Here is a 12,978-nt window from a genome sequence, read left to right on the forward strand (position 1 = left end):
AACATGCACACAAGACACAGGCTGTTGGACAAAGTATCCCTCTCTTGTAGCGACGAAAGGTAAATTTTTGTTTACAAATTTGCCGTTGTGCACTGCTACAAAACAATATGCCCTGACGTATTTCACAACATTTCTGTCACTTCATACTGTTTTGTTATTTCCAGAGACTCTTTGGAAGTCTTCCTTGGCGCACTCTTTTCAAACTGAGTTCCTTAATATCGTATCTTACGATAGTTTAAAATCAGTATGGAAGCATCTTTGTCACATGAGAAGGTAGCATGAAAAAAGGGCTGGCAGGGGTAGCGACAAGAAAGCAAGAAATGAAGACAGCCAGAGTTCCCAAGCGGTCGCCGATCCGAATACTAACGTTGTTGCTTATCATCGGTGGTCGGACAGGAACAGGTTTTTTTTTTTTTTTTTAATGTAGTTAGTTTTTGGAATTTAGCGCTCCTACAAAACAGTAGGCTCTGACGCATTTCAAGAGCACATCTGTCGATTCGCAGTGTTTCGTTATTTTCAACGAGTTCCTAGCACTCTTCGTCCGCGCTTTCTTGTTCAAACTGAGTTCATTACTGTAATTTCGCATCTTACGTTTAATACAGTAGTTTAAAATGCTTGTGGAAGCATCTTTGTCGCACCTGAGAGTTTGTATGAAAAGAGGGCTGGCAGGTGTAGTGACGTACAATCTAAAAAGAGAGAAGGAGCCAACAGCACCCGGTGTTCCCAGGCGGTCACCCATCCAAGTACTAACCGGGCCCGATGTTGCTTAACTTCGGTGATCGGACGAGAACCGGTGTATTCAACATGGTATGGCCGTTGGCGTCGTTATACTGTAGCTGCACGGCAGAAGAAGGCTTCGCCTCTCCTCCTAACACAAGCAATCGCTTTTTTCGGTGGCACATTTGACGCAAAGCACGTCCTTCCACCTCGAAGGCGACGCGCCGCCACGTGGGTCGGACGCACAACACAGCTGCTCGTTGCACCGCCTGTCATTCGTTTGGTTCGTGCGGCCTCCGACACTCGCGGGAGACGCACCTTGTTATCGTTATCCGGCGCAGGGCTTGCGCGCGGCCGGGCGGCTTGGGGACTCGCGGGGTGTGGCAGTGTCCTGCTGGACCGAGGGAAGCGTTCTCACCTGCCTGACACGCGTCGCGCTTCCAGATATTTGCGTAATTCGCACGGTGCATTCTCGGCTGTCCCCTTCCGTCCCGACTTGTCCCGACTTTGCTCGACTGCCGCTCGCTGCCGCTCGGGTCGCGGTCCGTAATGACAGCACAAGCACGAGAAACATCTGCGAGATGGGCGCGGGCCGAACCGGCGTGTCCGAGGCGCCGTGTGCGTCCGTTCGGAGCTACCAGAGCAGCTCTGTGCTGCGCCGTGCCGTGGAAAGGTGCGAAAACATGCACACAAGACACAGGCTGTTGGACAAAGTATCCCTCTCTTGTAGCGACGAAAGGTAAATTTTTGTTTACAAATTTGCCGTTGTGCACTGCTACAAAAGAATATGCCCTGACGTATTTCACAACATTTCTGTCACTTCATACTGTTTTGTTATTTCCAGAGACTCTTTGGAAGTCTTCCTTGGCGCACTCTTTTCAAACTGAGTTCCTTAATATCGTATCTTACGATAGTTTAAAATCAGTATGGAAGCATCTTTGTCACATGAGAAAGGTAGCATGAAAAAAGGGCTGGCAGGGGTAGCGACAAGAAAGCAAGAAATGAAGACAGCCAGAGTTCCCAAGCGGTCGCCGATCCGAATACTAACGTTGTTGCTTATCATCGGTGGTCGGACAGGAACAGGTTTTTTTTTTTTTTTTAATGTAGTTAGTTTTTGGAATTTAGCGCTCCTACAAAACAGTAGGCTCTGACGCATTTCAAGAGCACATCTGTCGATTCGCAGTGTTTCGTTATTTTCAACGAGTTCCTAGCACTCTTCGTCCGCGCTTTCTTGTTCAAACTGAGTTCATTACTGTAATTTCGCATCTTACGTTTAATACAGTAGTTTAAAATGCTTGTGGAAGCATCTTTGTCGCACCTGAGAGTTTGTATGAAAAGAGGGCTGGCAGGTGTAGTGACGTACAATCTAAAAAGAGAGAAGGAGCCAACAGCACCCGGTGTTCCCAGGCGGTCACCCATCCAAGTACTAACCGGGCCCGATGTTGCTTAACTTCGGTGATCGGACGAGAACCGGTGTATTCAACATGGTATGGCCGTTGGCGTCGTTATACTGTAGCTGCACGGCAGAAGAAGGCTTCGCCTCTCCTCCTAACACAAGCAATCGCTTTTTTCGGTGGCACATTTGACGCAAAGCACGTCCTTCCACCTCGAAGGCGACGCGCCGCCACGTGGGTCGGACGCACAACACAGCTGCTCGTTGCACCGCCTGTCATTCGTTTGGTTCGTGCGGCCTCCGACACTCGCGGGAGACGCACCTTGTTATCGTTATCCGGCGCAGGGCTTGCGCGCGGCCGGGCGGCTTGGGGACTCGCGGGGTGTGGCAGTGTCCTGCTGGACCGAGGGAAGCGTTCTCACCTGCCTGACACGCGTCGCGCTTCCAGATATTTGCGTAATTCGCACGGTGCATTCTCGGCTGTCCCCTTCCGTCCCGACTTGTCCCGACTTTGCTCGACTGCCGCTCGCTGCCGCTCGGGTCGCGGTCCGTAATGACAGCACAAGCACGAGAAACATCTGCGAGATGGGCGCGGGCCGAACCGGCGTGTCCGAGGCGCCGTGTGCGTCCGTTCGGAGCTACCAGAGCAGCTCTGTGCTGCGCCGTGCCGTGGAAAGGTGCGAAAACATGCACACAAGACACAGGCTGTTGGACAAAGTATCCCTCTCTTGTAGCGACGAAAGGTAAATTTTTGTTTACAAATTTGCCGTTGTGCACTGCTACAAAACAATATGCCCTGACGTATTTCACAACATTTCTGTCACTTCATACTGTTTTGTTATTTCCAGAGACTCTTTGGAAGTCTTCCTTGGCGCACTCTTTTCAAACTGAGTTCCTTAATATCGTATCTTACGATAGTTTAAAATCAGTATGGAAGCATCTTTGTCACATGAGAAAGGTAGCATGAAAAAAGGGCTGGCAGGGGTAGCGACAAGAAAGCAAGAAATGAAGACAGCCAGAGTTCCCAAGCGGTCGCCGATCCGAATACTAACGTTGTTGCTTATCATCGGTGGTCGGACAGGAACAGGTTTTTTTTTTTTTTTTAATGTAGTTAGTTTTTGGAATTTAGCGCTCCTACAAAACAGTAGGCTCTGACGCATTTCAAGAGCACATCTGTCGATTCGCAGTGTTTCGTTATTTTCAACGAGTTCCTAGCACTCTTCGTCCGCGCTTTCTTGTTCAAACTGAGTTCATTACTGTAATTTCGCATCTTACGTTTAATACAGTAGTTTAAAATGCTTGTGGAAGCATCTTTGTCGCACCTGAGAGTTTGTATGAAAAGAGGGCTGGCAGGTGTAGTGACGTACAATCTAAAAAGAGAGAAGGAGCCAACAGCACCCGGTGTTCCCAGGCGGTCACCCATCCAAGTACTAACCGGGCCCGATGTTGCTTAACTTCGGTGATCGGACGAGAACCGGTGTATTCAACATGGTATGGCCGTTGGCGTCCTTATACTGTAGCTGCACGGCAGAAGAAGGCTTCGCCTCTCCTCCTAACACAAGCAATCGCTTTTTTCGGTGGCACATTTGACGCAAAGCACGTCCTTCCACCTCGAAGGCGACGCGCCGCCACGTGGGTCGGACGCACAACACAGCTGCTCGTTGCACCGCCTGTCATTCGTTTGGTTCGTGCGGCCTCCGACACTCGCGGGAGACGCACCTTGTTATCGTTATCCGGCGCAGGGCTTGCGCGCGGCCGGGCGGCTTGGGGACTCGCGGGGTGTGGCAGTGTCCTGCTGGACCGAGGGAAGCGTTCTCACCTGCCTGACACGCGTCGCGCTTCCAGATATTTGCGTAATTCGCACGGTGCATTCTCGGCTGTCCCCTTCCGTCCCGACTTGTCCCGACTTTGCTCGACTGCCGCTCGCTGCCGCTCGGGTCGCGGTCCGTAATGACAGCACAAGCACGAGAAACATCTGCGAGATGGGCGCGGGCCGAACCGGCGTGTCCGAGGCGCCGTGTGCGTCCGTTCGGAGCTACCAGAGCAGCTCTGTGCTGCGCCGTGCCGTGGAAAGGTGCGAAAACATGCACACAAGACACAGGCTGTTGGACAAAGTATCCCTCTCTTGTAGCGACGAAAGGTAAATTTTTGTTTACAAATTTGCCGTTGTGCACTGCTACAAAACAATATGCCCTGACGTATTTCACAACATTTCTGTCACTTCATACTGTTTTGTTATTTCCAGAGACTCTTTGGAAGTCTTCCTTGGCGCACTCTTTTCAAACTGAGTTCCTTAATATCGTATCTTACGATAGTTTAAAATCAGTATGGAAGCATCTTTGTCACATGAGAAAGGTAGCATGAAAAAAGGGCTGGCAGGGGTAGCGACAAGAAAGCAAGAAATGAAGACAGCCAGAGTTCCCAAGCGGTCGCCGATCCGAATACTAACGTTGTTGCTTATCATCGGTGGTCGGACAGGAACAGGTTTTTTTTTTTTTTTTTAATGTAGTTAGTTTTTGGAATTTAGCGCTCCTACAAAACAGTAGGCTCTGACGCATTTCAAGAGCACATCTGTCGATTCGCAGTGTTTCGTTATTTTCAACGAGTTCCTAGCACTCTTCGTCCGCGCTTTCTTGTTCAAACTGAGTTCATTACTGTAATTTCGCATCTTACGTTTAATACAGTAGTTTAAAATGCTTGTGGAAGCATCTTTGTCGCACCTGAGAGTTTGTATGAAAAGAGGGCTGGCAGGTGTAGTGACGTACAATCTAAAAAGAGAGAAGGAGCCAACAGCACCCGGTGTTCCCAGGCGGTCACCCATCCAAGTACTAACCGGGCCCGATGTTGCTTAACTTCGGTGATCGGACGAGAACCGGTGTATTCAACATGGTATGGCCGTTGGCGTCGTTATACTGTAGCTGCACGGCAGAAGAAGGCTTCGCCTCTCCTCCTAACACAAGCAATCGCTTTTTTCGGTGGCACATTTGACGCAAAGCACGTCCTTCCACCTCGAAGGCGACGCGCCGCCACGTGGGTCGGACGCACAACACAGCTGCTCGTTGCACCGCCTGTCATTCGTTTGGTTCGTGCGGCCTCCGACACTCGCGGGAGACGCACCTTGTTATCGTTATCCGGCGCAGGGCTTGCGCGCGGCCGGGCGGCTTGGGGACTCGCGGGGTGTGGCAGTGTCCTGCTGGACCGAGGGAAGCGTTCTCACCTGCCTGACACGCGTCGCGCTTCCAGATATTTGCGTAATTCGCACGGTGCATTCTCGGCTGTCCCCTTCCGTCCCGACTTGTCCCGACTTTGCTCGACTGCCGCTCGCTGCCGCTCGGGTCGCGGTCCGTAATGACAGCACAAGCACGAGAAACATCTGCGAGATGGGCGCGGGCCGAACCGGCGTGTCCGAGGCGCCGTGTGCGTCCGTTCGGAGCTACCAGAGCAGCTCTGTGCTGCGCCGTGCCGTGGAAAGGTGCGAAAACATGCACACAAGACACAGGCTGTTGGACAAAGTATCCCTCTCTTGTAGCGACGAAAGGTAAATTTTTGTTTACAAATTTGCCGTTGTGCACTGCTACAAAACAATATGCCCTGACGTATTTCACAACATTTCTGTCACTTCATACTGTTTTGTTATTTCCAGAGACTCTTTGGAAGTCTTCCTTGGCGCACTCTTTTCAAACTGAGTTCCTTAATATCGTATCTTACGATAGTTTAAAATCAGTATGGAAGCATCTTTGTCACATGAGAAAGGTAGCATGAAAAAAGGGCTGGCAGGGGTAGCGACAAGAAAGCAAGAAATGAAGACAGCCAGAGTTCCCAAGCGGTCGCCGATCCGAATACTAACGTTGTTGCTTATCATCGGTGGTCGGACAGGAACAGGTTTTTTTTTTTTTTAATGTAGTTAGTTTTTGGAATTTAGCGCTCCTACAAAACAGTAGGCTCTGACGCATTTCAAGAGCACATCTGTCGATTCGCAGTGTTTCGTTATTTTCAACGAGTTCCTAGCACTCTTCGTCCGCGCTTTCTTGTTCAAACTGAGTTCATTACTGTAATTTCGCATCTTACGTTTAATACAGTAGTTTAAAATGCTTGTGGAAGCATCTTTGTCGCACCTGAGAGTTTGTATGAAAAGAGGGCTGGCAGGTGTAGTGACGTACAATCTAAAAAGAGAGAAGGAGCCAACAGCACCCGGTGTTCCCAGGCGGTCACCCATCCAAGTACTAACCGGGCCCGATGTTGCTTAACTTCGGTGATCGGACGAGAACCGGTGTATTCAACATGGTATGGCCGTTGGCGTCGTTATACTGTAGCTGCACGGCAGAAGAAGGCTTCGCCTCTCCTCCTAACACAAGCAATCGCTTTTTTCGGTGGCACATTTGACGCAAAGCACGTCCTTCCACCTCGAAGGCGACGCGCCGCCACGTGGGTCGGACGCACAACACAGCTGCTCGTTGCACCGCCTGTCATTCGTTTGGTTCGTGCGGCCTCCGACACTCGCGGGAGACGCACCTTGTTATCGTTATCCGGCGCAGGGCTTGCGCGCGGCCGGGCGGCTTGGGGACTCGCGGGGTGTGGCAGTGTCCTGCTGGACCGAGGGAAGCGTTCTCACCTGCCTGACACGCGTCGCGCTTCCAGATATTTGCGTAATTCGCACGGTGCATTCTCGGCTGTCCCCTTCCGTCCCGACTTGTCCCGACTTTGCTCGACTGCCGCTCGCTGCCGCTCGGGTCGCGGTCCGTAATGACAGCACAAGCACGAGAAACATCTGCGAGATGGGCGCGGGCCGAACCGGCGTGTCCGAGGCGCCGTGTGCGTCCGTTCGGAGCTACCAGAGCAGCTCTGTGCTGCGCCGTGCCGTGGAAAGGTGCGAAAACATGCACACAAGACACAGGCTGTTGGACAAAGTATCCCTCTCTTGTAGCGACGAAAGGTAAATTTTTGTTTACAAATTTGCCGTTGTGCACTGCTACAAAACAATATGCCCTGACGTATTTCACAACATTTCTGTCACTTCATACTGTTTTGTTATTTCCAGAGACTCTTTGGAAGTCTTCCTTGGCGCACTCTTTTCAAACTGAGTTCCTTAATATCGTATCTTACGATAGTTTAAAATCAGTATGGAAGCATCTTTGTCACATGAGAAAGGTAGCATGAAAAAAGGGCTGGCAGGGGTAGCGACAAGAAAGCAAGAAATGAAGACAGCCAGAGTTCCCAAGCGGTCGCCGATCCGAATACTAACGTTGTTGCTTATCATCGGTGGTCGGACAGGAACAGGTTTTTTTTTTTTTTTTAATGTAGTTAGTTTTTGGAATTTAGCGCTCCTACAAAACAGTAGGCTCTGACGCATTTCAAGAGCACATCTGTCGATTCGCAGTGTTTCGTTATTTTCAACGAGTTCCTAGCACTCTTCGTCCGCGCTTTCTTGTTCAAACTGAGTTCATTACTGTAATTTCGCATCTTACGTTTAATACAGTAGTTTAAAATGCTTGTGGAAGCATCTTTGTCGCACCTGAGAGTTTGTATGAAAAGAGGGCTGGCAGGTGTAGTGACGTACAATCTAAAAAGAGAGAAGGAGCCAACAGCACCCGGTGTTCCCAGGCGGTCACCCATCCAAGTACTAACCGGGCCCGATGTTGCTTAACTTCGGTGATCGGACGAGAACCGGTGTATTCAACATGGTATGGCCGTTGGCGTCGTTATACTGTAGCTGCACGGCAGAAGAAGGCTTCGCCTCTCCTCCTAACACAAGCAATCGCTTTTTTCGGTGGCACATTTGACGCAAAGCACGTCCTTCCACCTCGAAGGCGACGCGCCGCCACGTGGGTCGGACGCACAACACAGCTGCTCGTTGCACCGCCTGTCATTCGTTTGGTTCGTGCGGCCTCCGACACTCGCGGGAGACGCACCTTGTTATCGTTATCCGGCGCAGGGCTTGCGCGCGGCCGGGCGGCTTGGGGACTCGCGGGGTGTGGCAGTGTCCTGCTGGACCGAGGGAAGCGTTCTCACCTGCCTGACACGCGTCGCGCTTCCAGATATTTGCGTAATTCGCACGGTGCATTCTCGGCTGTCCCCTTCCGTCCCGACTTGTCCCGACTTTGCTCGACTGCCGCTCGCTGCCGCTCGGGTCGCGGTCCGTAATGACAGCACAAGCACGAGAAACATCTGCGAGATGGGCGCGGGCCGAACCGGCGTGTCCGAGGCGCCGTGTGCGTCCGTTCGGAGCTACCAGAGCAGCTCTGTGCTGCGCCGTGCCGTGGAAAGGTGCGAAAACATGCACACAAGACACAGGCTGTTGGACAAAGTATCCCTCTCTTGTAGCGACGAAAGGTAAATTTTTGTTTACAAATTTGCCGTTGTGCACTGCTACAAAACAATATGCCCTGACGTATTTCACAACATTTCTGTCACTTCATACTGTTTTGTTATTTCCAGAGACTCTTTGGAAGTCTTCCTTGGCGCACTCTTTTCAAACTGAGTTCCTTAATATCGTATCTTACGATAGTTTAAAATCAGTATGGAAGCATCTTTGTCACATGAGAAAGGTAGCATGAAAAAAGGGCTGGCAGGGGTAGCGACAAGAAAGCAAGAAATGAAGACAGCCAGAGTTCCCAAGCGGTCGCCGATCCGAATACTAACGTTGTTGCTTATCATCGGTGGTCGGACAGGAACAGGTTTTTTTTTTTTTTAATGTAGTTAGTTTTTGGAATTTAGCGCTCCTACAAAACAGTAGGCTCTGACGCATTTCAAGAGCACATCTGTCGATTCGCAGTGTTTCGTTATTTTCAACGAGTTCCTAGCACTCTTCGTCCGCGCTTTCTTGTTCAAACTGAGTTCATTACTGTAATTTCGCATCTTACGTTTAATACAGTAGTTTAAAATGCTTGTGGAAGCATCTTTGTCGCACCTGAGAGTTTGTATGAAAAGAGGGCTGGCAGGTGTAGTGACGTACAATCTAAAAAGAGAGAAGGAGCCAACAGCACCCGGTGTTCCCAGGCGGTCACCCATCCAAGTACTAACCGGGCCCGATGTTGCTTAACTTCGGTGATCGGACGAGAACCGGTGTATTCAACATGGTATGGCCGTTGGCGTCCTTATACTGTAGCTGCACGGCAGAAGAAGGCTTCGCCTCTCCTCCTAACACAAGCAATCGCTTTTTTCGGTGGCACATTTGACGCAAAGCACGTCCTTCCACCTCGAAGGCGACGCGCCGCCACGTGGGTCGGACGCACAACACAGCTGCTCGTTGCACCGCCTGTCATTCGTTTGGTTCGTGCGGCCTCCGACACTCGCGGGAGACGCACCTTGTTATCGTTATCCGGCGCAGGGCTTGCGCGCGGCCGGGCGGCTTGGGGACTCGCGGGGTGTGGCAGTGTCCTGCTGGACCGAGGGAAGCGTTCTCACCTGCCTGACACGCGTCGCGCTTCCAGATATTTGCGTAATTCGCACGGTGCATTCTCGGCTGTCCCCTTCCGTCCCGACTTGTCCCGACTTTGCTCGACTGCCGCTCGCTGCCGCTCGGGTCGCGGTCCGTAATGACAGCACAAGCACGAGAAACATCTGCGAGATGGGCGCGGGCCGAACCGGCGTGTCCGAGGCGCCGTGTGCGTCCGTTCGGAGCTACCAGAGCAGCTCTGTGCTGCGCCGTGCCGTGGAAAGGTGCGAAAACATGCACACAAGACACAGGCTGTTGGACAAAGTATCCCTCTCTTGTAGCGACGAAAGGTAAATTTTTGTTTACAAATTTGCCGTTGTGCACTGCTACAAAACAATATGCCCTGACGTATTTCACAACATTTCTGTCACTTCATACTGTTTTGTTATTTCCAGAGACTCTTTGGAAGTCTTCCTTGGCGCACTCTTTTCAAACTGAGTTCCTTAATATCGTATCTTACGATAGTTTAAAATCAGTATGGAAGCATCTTTGTCACATGAGAAAGGTAGCATGAAAAAAGGGCTGGCAGGGGTAGCGACAAGAAAGCAAGAAATGAAGACAGCCAGAGTTCCCAAGCGGTCGCCGATCCGAATACTAACGTTGTTGCTTATCATCGGTGGTCGGACAGGAACAGGTTTTTTTTTTTTTTTTTAATGTAGTTAGTTTTTGGAATTTAGCGCTCCTACAAAACAGTAGGCTCTGACGCATTTCAAGAGCACATCTGTCGATTCGCAGTGTTTCGTTATTTTCAACGAGTTCCTAGCACTCTTCGTCCGCGCTTTCTTGTTCAAACTGAGTTCATTACTGTAATTTCGCATCTTACGTTTAATACAGTAGTTTAAAATGCTTGTGGAAGCATCTTTGTCGCACCTGAGAGTTTGTATGAAAAGAGGGCTGGCAGGTGTAGTGACGTACAATCTAAAAAGAGAGAAGGAGCCAACAGCACCTTTTTTTTTTTTTTTTTTTTTTTTTTTTTTCTTTTTCGTTATTTTCAACGAGTTCCTAGCACTCTTCCTCCGCGCATTCTTGTACAAACTGAGTTCATTACTGTAATTTCGCATCTTTCGTTTAATACAGTAGTTTAAAATGCTTGTGGAAGCATCTTTGTCGCACCTGAGAGTTTGTATGAAAAGAGGGCTGGCAGGTGTAGTGACATAAAATTTAAAAGAAGAGAGGGAGCCAACAGCACCTTTTTTTTTTTTTTTTTTTTTTTTTTTTTTGTGTTTCGTTATTTTCAACGAGTTCCTAGCACTCTTCCTCCGCGCATTCTTGTACAAACTGAGTTCATTACTGTAATTTCGCATCTTTCGTTTAATACAGTAGTTTAAAATGCTTGTGGAAGCATCTTTGTCGCACCTGAGAGTTTGTATGAAAAGAGGGCTGGCAGGTGTAGTGACATAAAATTTAAAAGAAGAGAGGGAGCCAACAGCACCTTTTTTTTTTTTTTTTGAGTTTGTATGAAAAGAGGACTGGCAGGTGTAGTGACATAAAATTTAAAAGAAGAGAGGGAGCCAACAGCACCTTTTTTTTTTTTTTTTTTTTTTTTTTTTTTTTTTAATAAAGTCCCAAGAAAAACGTCTCCGCTAATGTTCGATGGATGGGACATAAAGAATAAAAACAAAACGTCGACGCACAGTAACAGGAGGGAATCCAACATTTAGGCACACACCAACTGTGATAAATTTATCTCCCTGATACTGTCTCCTCACGCGTCGCGAGAAAATAAAAACAACACGGGAAAAAAAACAAAGGAAAGAAAACAGAAAAGAACTGTGACGGACAAAACTCCATTCACAGAACTGTATGTCATTATGACGTTTTCGCTAATGTACGGTCCATATAAACACAGCTTTACCGTGCCATAAATCATTATCCAAGAAGCCAAGTCCGATGACATGCAAGGGTTCGTCATATCACGTCAACATTAGTATTATCATTACTGCCAGATAGGAAAAGTAGAAATGTCAAGATCGGGTATGCAGTCTCATAGGGTAAGTGACAATTTGGTGAACGCATGGGCTAAAGCGACATGCAAAAAATTGGCATAAGTCAGGGAATAAGCCGGTCGACCAAGTGTCTGACGATGTTCCGCCCACAGGTAAGACAGAAAATCGACAGCATCAGTCAATTTCAGGGTGAAAATACAAAAAATCGTATGTCCCAAAATCCAAAGTGTGGCATTTCGTTTGGCGGCCGGATAAGCTGCGCACTGAGGCACGATGGCGTCCAAGGCCGTCACCTGCCGCCTGTCCACCCTGTTGATTAAGCGCACCATGTCACACGCAATATCCCAAACAACACGGAACTTGCGACACTCGAATCGGTGTTCGATGGTGTCCTCCTCAGGACACGAATCACAGACACCCGAAGAAATCAGATCGATAGAGTGCAGCTTAGCGTTAGTTGGAAATGTGCGGTTCACCACTTTATACCACGTCGCGTGAACGTGGGCCGGAATGACGGCGGCGGCGAGGTTTCTCCACACCACCTTCCAGTCATGCTGAGGTAGCCGATACTCCCATTTATTCCTGCTTGGCGAGCCCCGAAGAGCGCGAAGAATGTCACCGACATTGCACGCACGGACATCACCAAGCACTAGATAGCTGTTATTAATATAATACCGGCGTACGAAGTTCAAGGTGTACGGAATATGACCGACCGAGACCGGAGCAATCACAGATGGTGGGCGATATGCATTGAACAAGGCAGCCGTCGGACTGCACGGCCCCTTGTCAATCAACACCGTTGTCCGCTTCACGAAGAGCGCCGCGCACTTGTGGCGAAAATCAACTAAACCCAGCCCCCCCTCCGCCAGACTCAAGGTACAGGTTGCCAGGGAGACCTTAAAAATGTCACCCTTCCACAGCAACCAATAGACCGCCTGTTGAATGGCCCTTTCCAGCTGTTTCGGCACAGGTAGAACTTGTGCCAGATACCACGCTTTTGCCAAAATCTGCGTGTTGATAAGAGCCACCCGTTGACGGAGCGCCAAATTCCGAGAGGCATACAATTTTGCAACAGCCCGAACCTTGTACAGCGTGGACCGCCAATTAAGAGCTTCCATGCGCTGCGTATTGTCAGTCAGGATGACACCGAGAACCGTCTGCCGTTGCTTGACACAAAACCAGTCGCCGTGGACAGTACGCAGTCGAGGTGTAAGAGGGAGCAAAACAGTTTTCCGAGGATTGACGACAGCCCCCGTTGCCCTCTCGAATCGCTGTAAAACACCATGCAGCCTGTCAATGTCCTCTGGCTGGTCAAGGAACACGCCGAGGTCGTCGGCATACGCCCTGCAGATCAGCTGATCGTCACCAATGCGAATGCCTCGGCAATCCTGGGCGATACAGCGGAGGAGCGGATCCAACGCCAAAGCGAAGAGCGACATTGACAAGGGGCAACCCTGACGAACTGAACGGCTAATCGGAATCACACG

General features: G+C 49.8%; 7 non-coding genes across 7 annotated transcripts; all 7 read right to left on the reverse strand.

Annotated features, from left to right (window-relative positions):
* Nucleotides 1–702: 702 nt before the first annotated feature.
* LOC126323225 (5S ribosomal RNA) lies at nt 703–821 on the reverse strand. Its single transcript, XR_007559413.1, has one exon. It is a non-coding gene; the product is annotated as a 5S ribosomal RNA (ribosomal RNA).
* A 1,278-nt stretch (nt 822–2,099) lies between these two features.
* LOC126323226 (5S ribosomal RNA) lies at nt 2,100–2,218 on the reverse strand. The gene has a single exon (XR_007559414.1). It is a non-coding gene; the product is annotated as a 5S ribosomal RNA (ribosomal RNA).
* A 1,278-nt stretch (nt 2,219–3,496) lies between these two features.
* On the reverse strand, nt 3,497–3,615 carry LOC126323227 (5S ribosomal RNA). The gene has a single exon (XR_007559415.1). It is a non-coding gene; the product is annotated as a 5S ribosomal RNA (ribosomal RNA).
* A 1,279-nt stretch (nt 3,616–4,894) lies between these two features.
* LOC126323228 (5S ribosomal RNA) lies at nt 4,895–5,013 on the reverse strand. The gene has a single exon (XR_007559416.1). It is a non-coding gene; the product is annotated as a 5S ribosomal RNA (ribosomal RNA).
* Nucleotides 5,014–6,289: 1,276 nt separating this feature from the next.
* Nucleotides 6,290–6,408, reverse strand: LOC126323230 (5S ribosomal RNA). The gene has a single exon (XR_007559418.1). It is a non-coding gene; the product is annotated as a 5S ribosomal RNA (ribosomal RNA).
* A 1,278-nt stretch (nt 6,409–7,686) lies between these two features.
* LOC126323232 (5S ribosomal RNA) lies at nt 7,687–7,805 on the reverse strand. Its single transcript, XR_007559419.1, has one exon. It is a non-coding gene; the product is annotated as a 5S ribosomal RNA (ribosomal RNA).
* A 1,276-nt stretch (nt 7,806–9,081) lies between these two features.
* Nucleotides 9,082–9,200, reverse strand: LOC126323233 (5S ribosomal RNA). The gene has a single exon (XR_007559420.1). It is a non-coding gene; the product is annotated as a 5S ribosomal RNA (ribosomal RNA).
* Between the last annotated feature and the right edge of the window lie 3,778 nt (nt 9,201–12,978).

The sequence above is a fragment of the Schistocerca gregaria genome, unplaced genomic scaffold (assembly GCF_023897955.1).
Source record: "Schistocerca gregaria isolate iqSchGreg1 unplaced genomic scaffold, iqSchGreg1.2 ptg000854l, whole genome shotgun sequence".
Taxonomy (NCBI): Eukaryota; Metazoa; Arthropoda; class Insecta; order Orthoptera; family Acrididae; genus Schistocerca; species Schistocerca gregaria.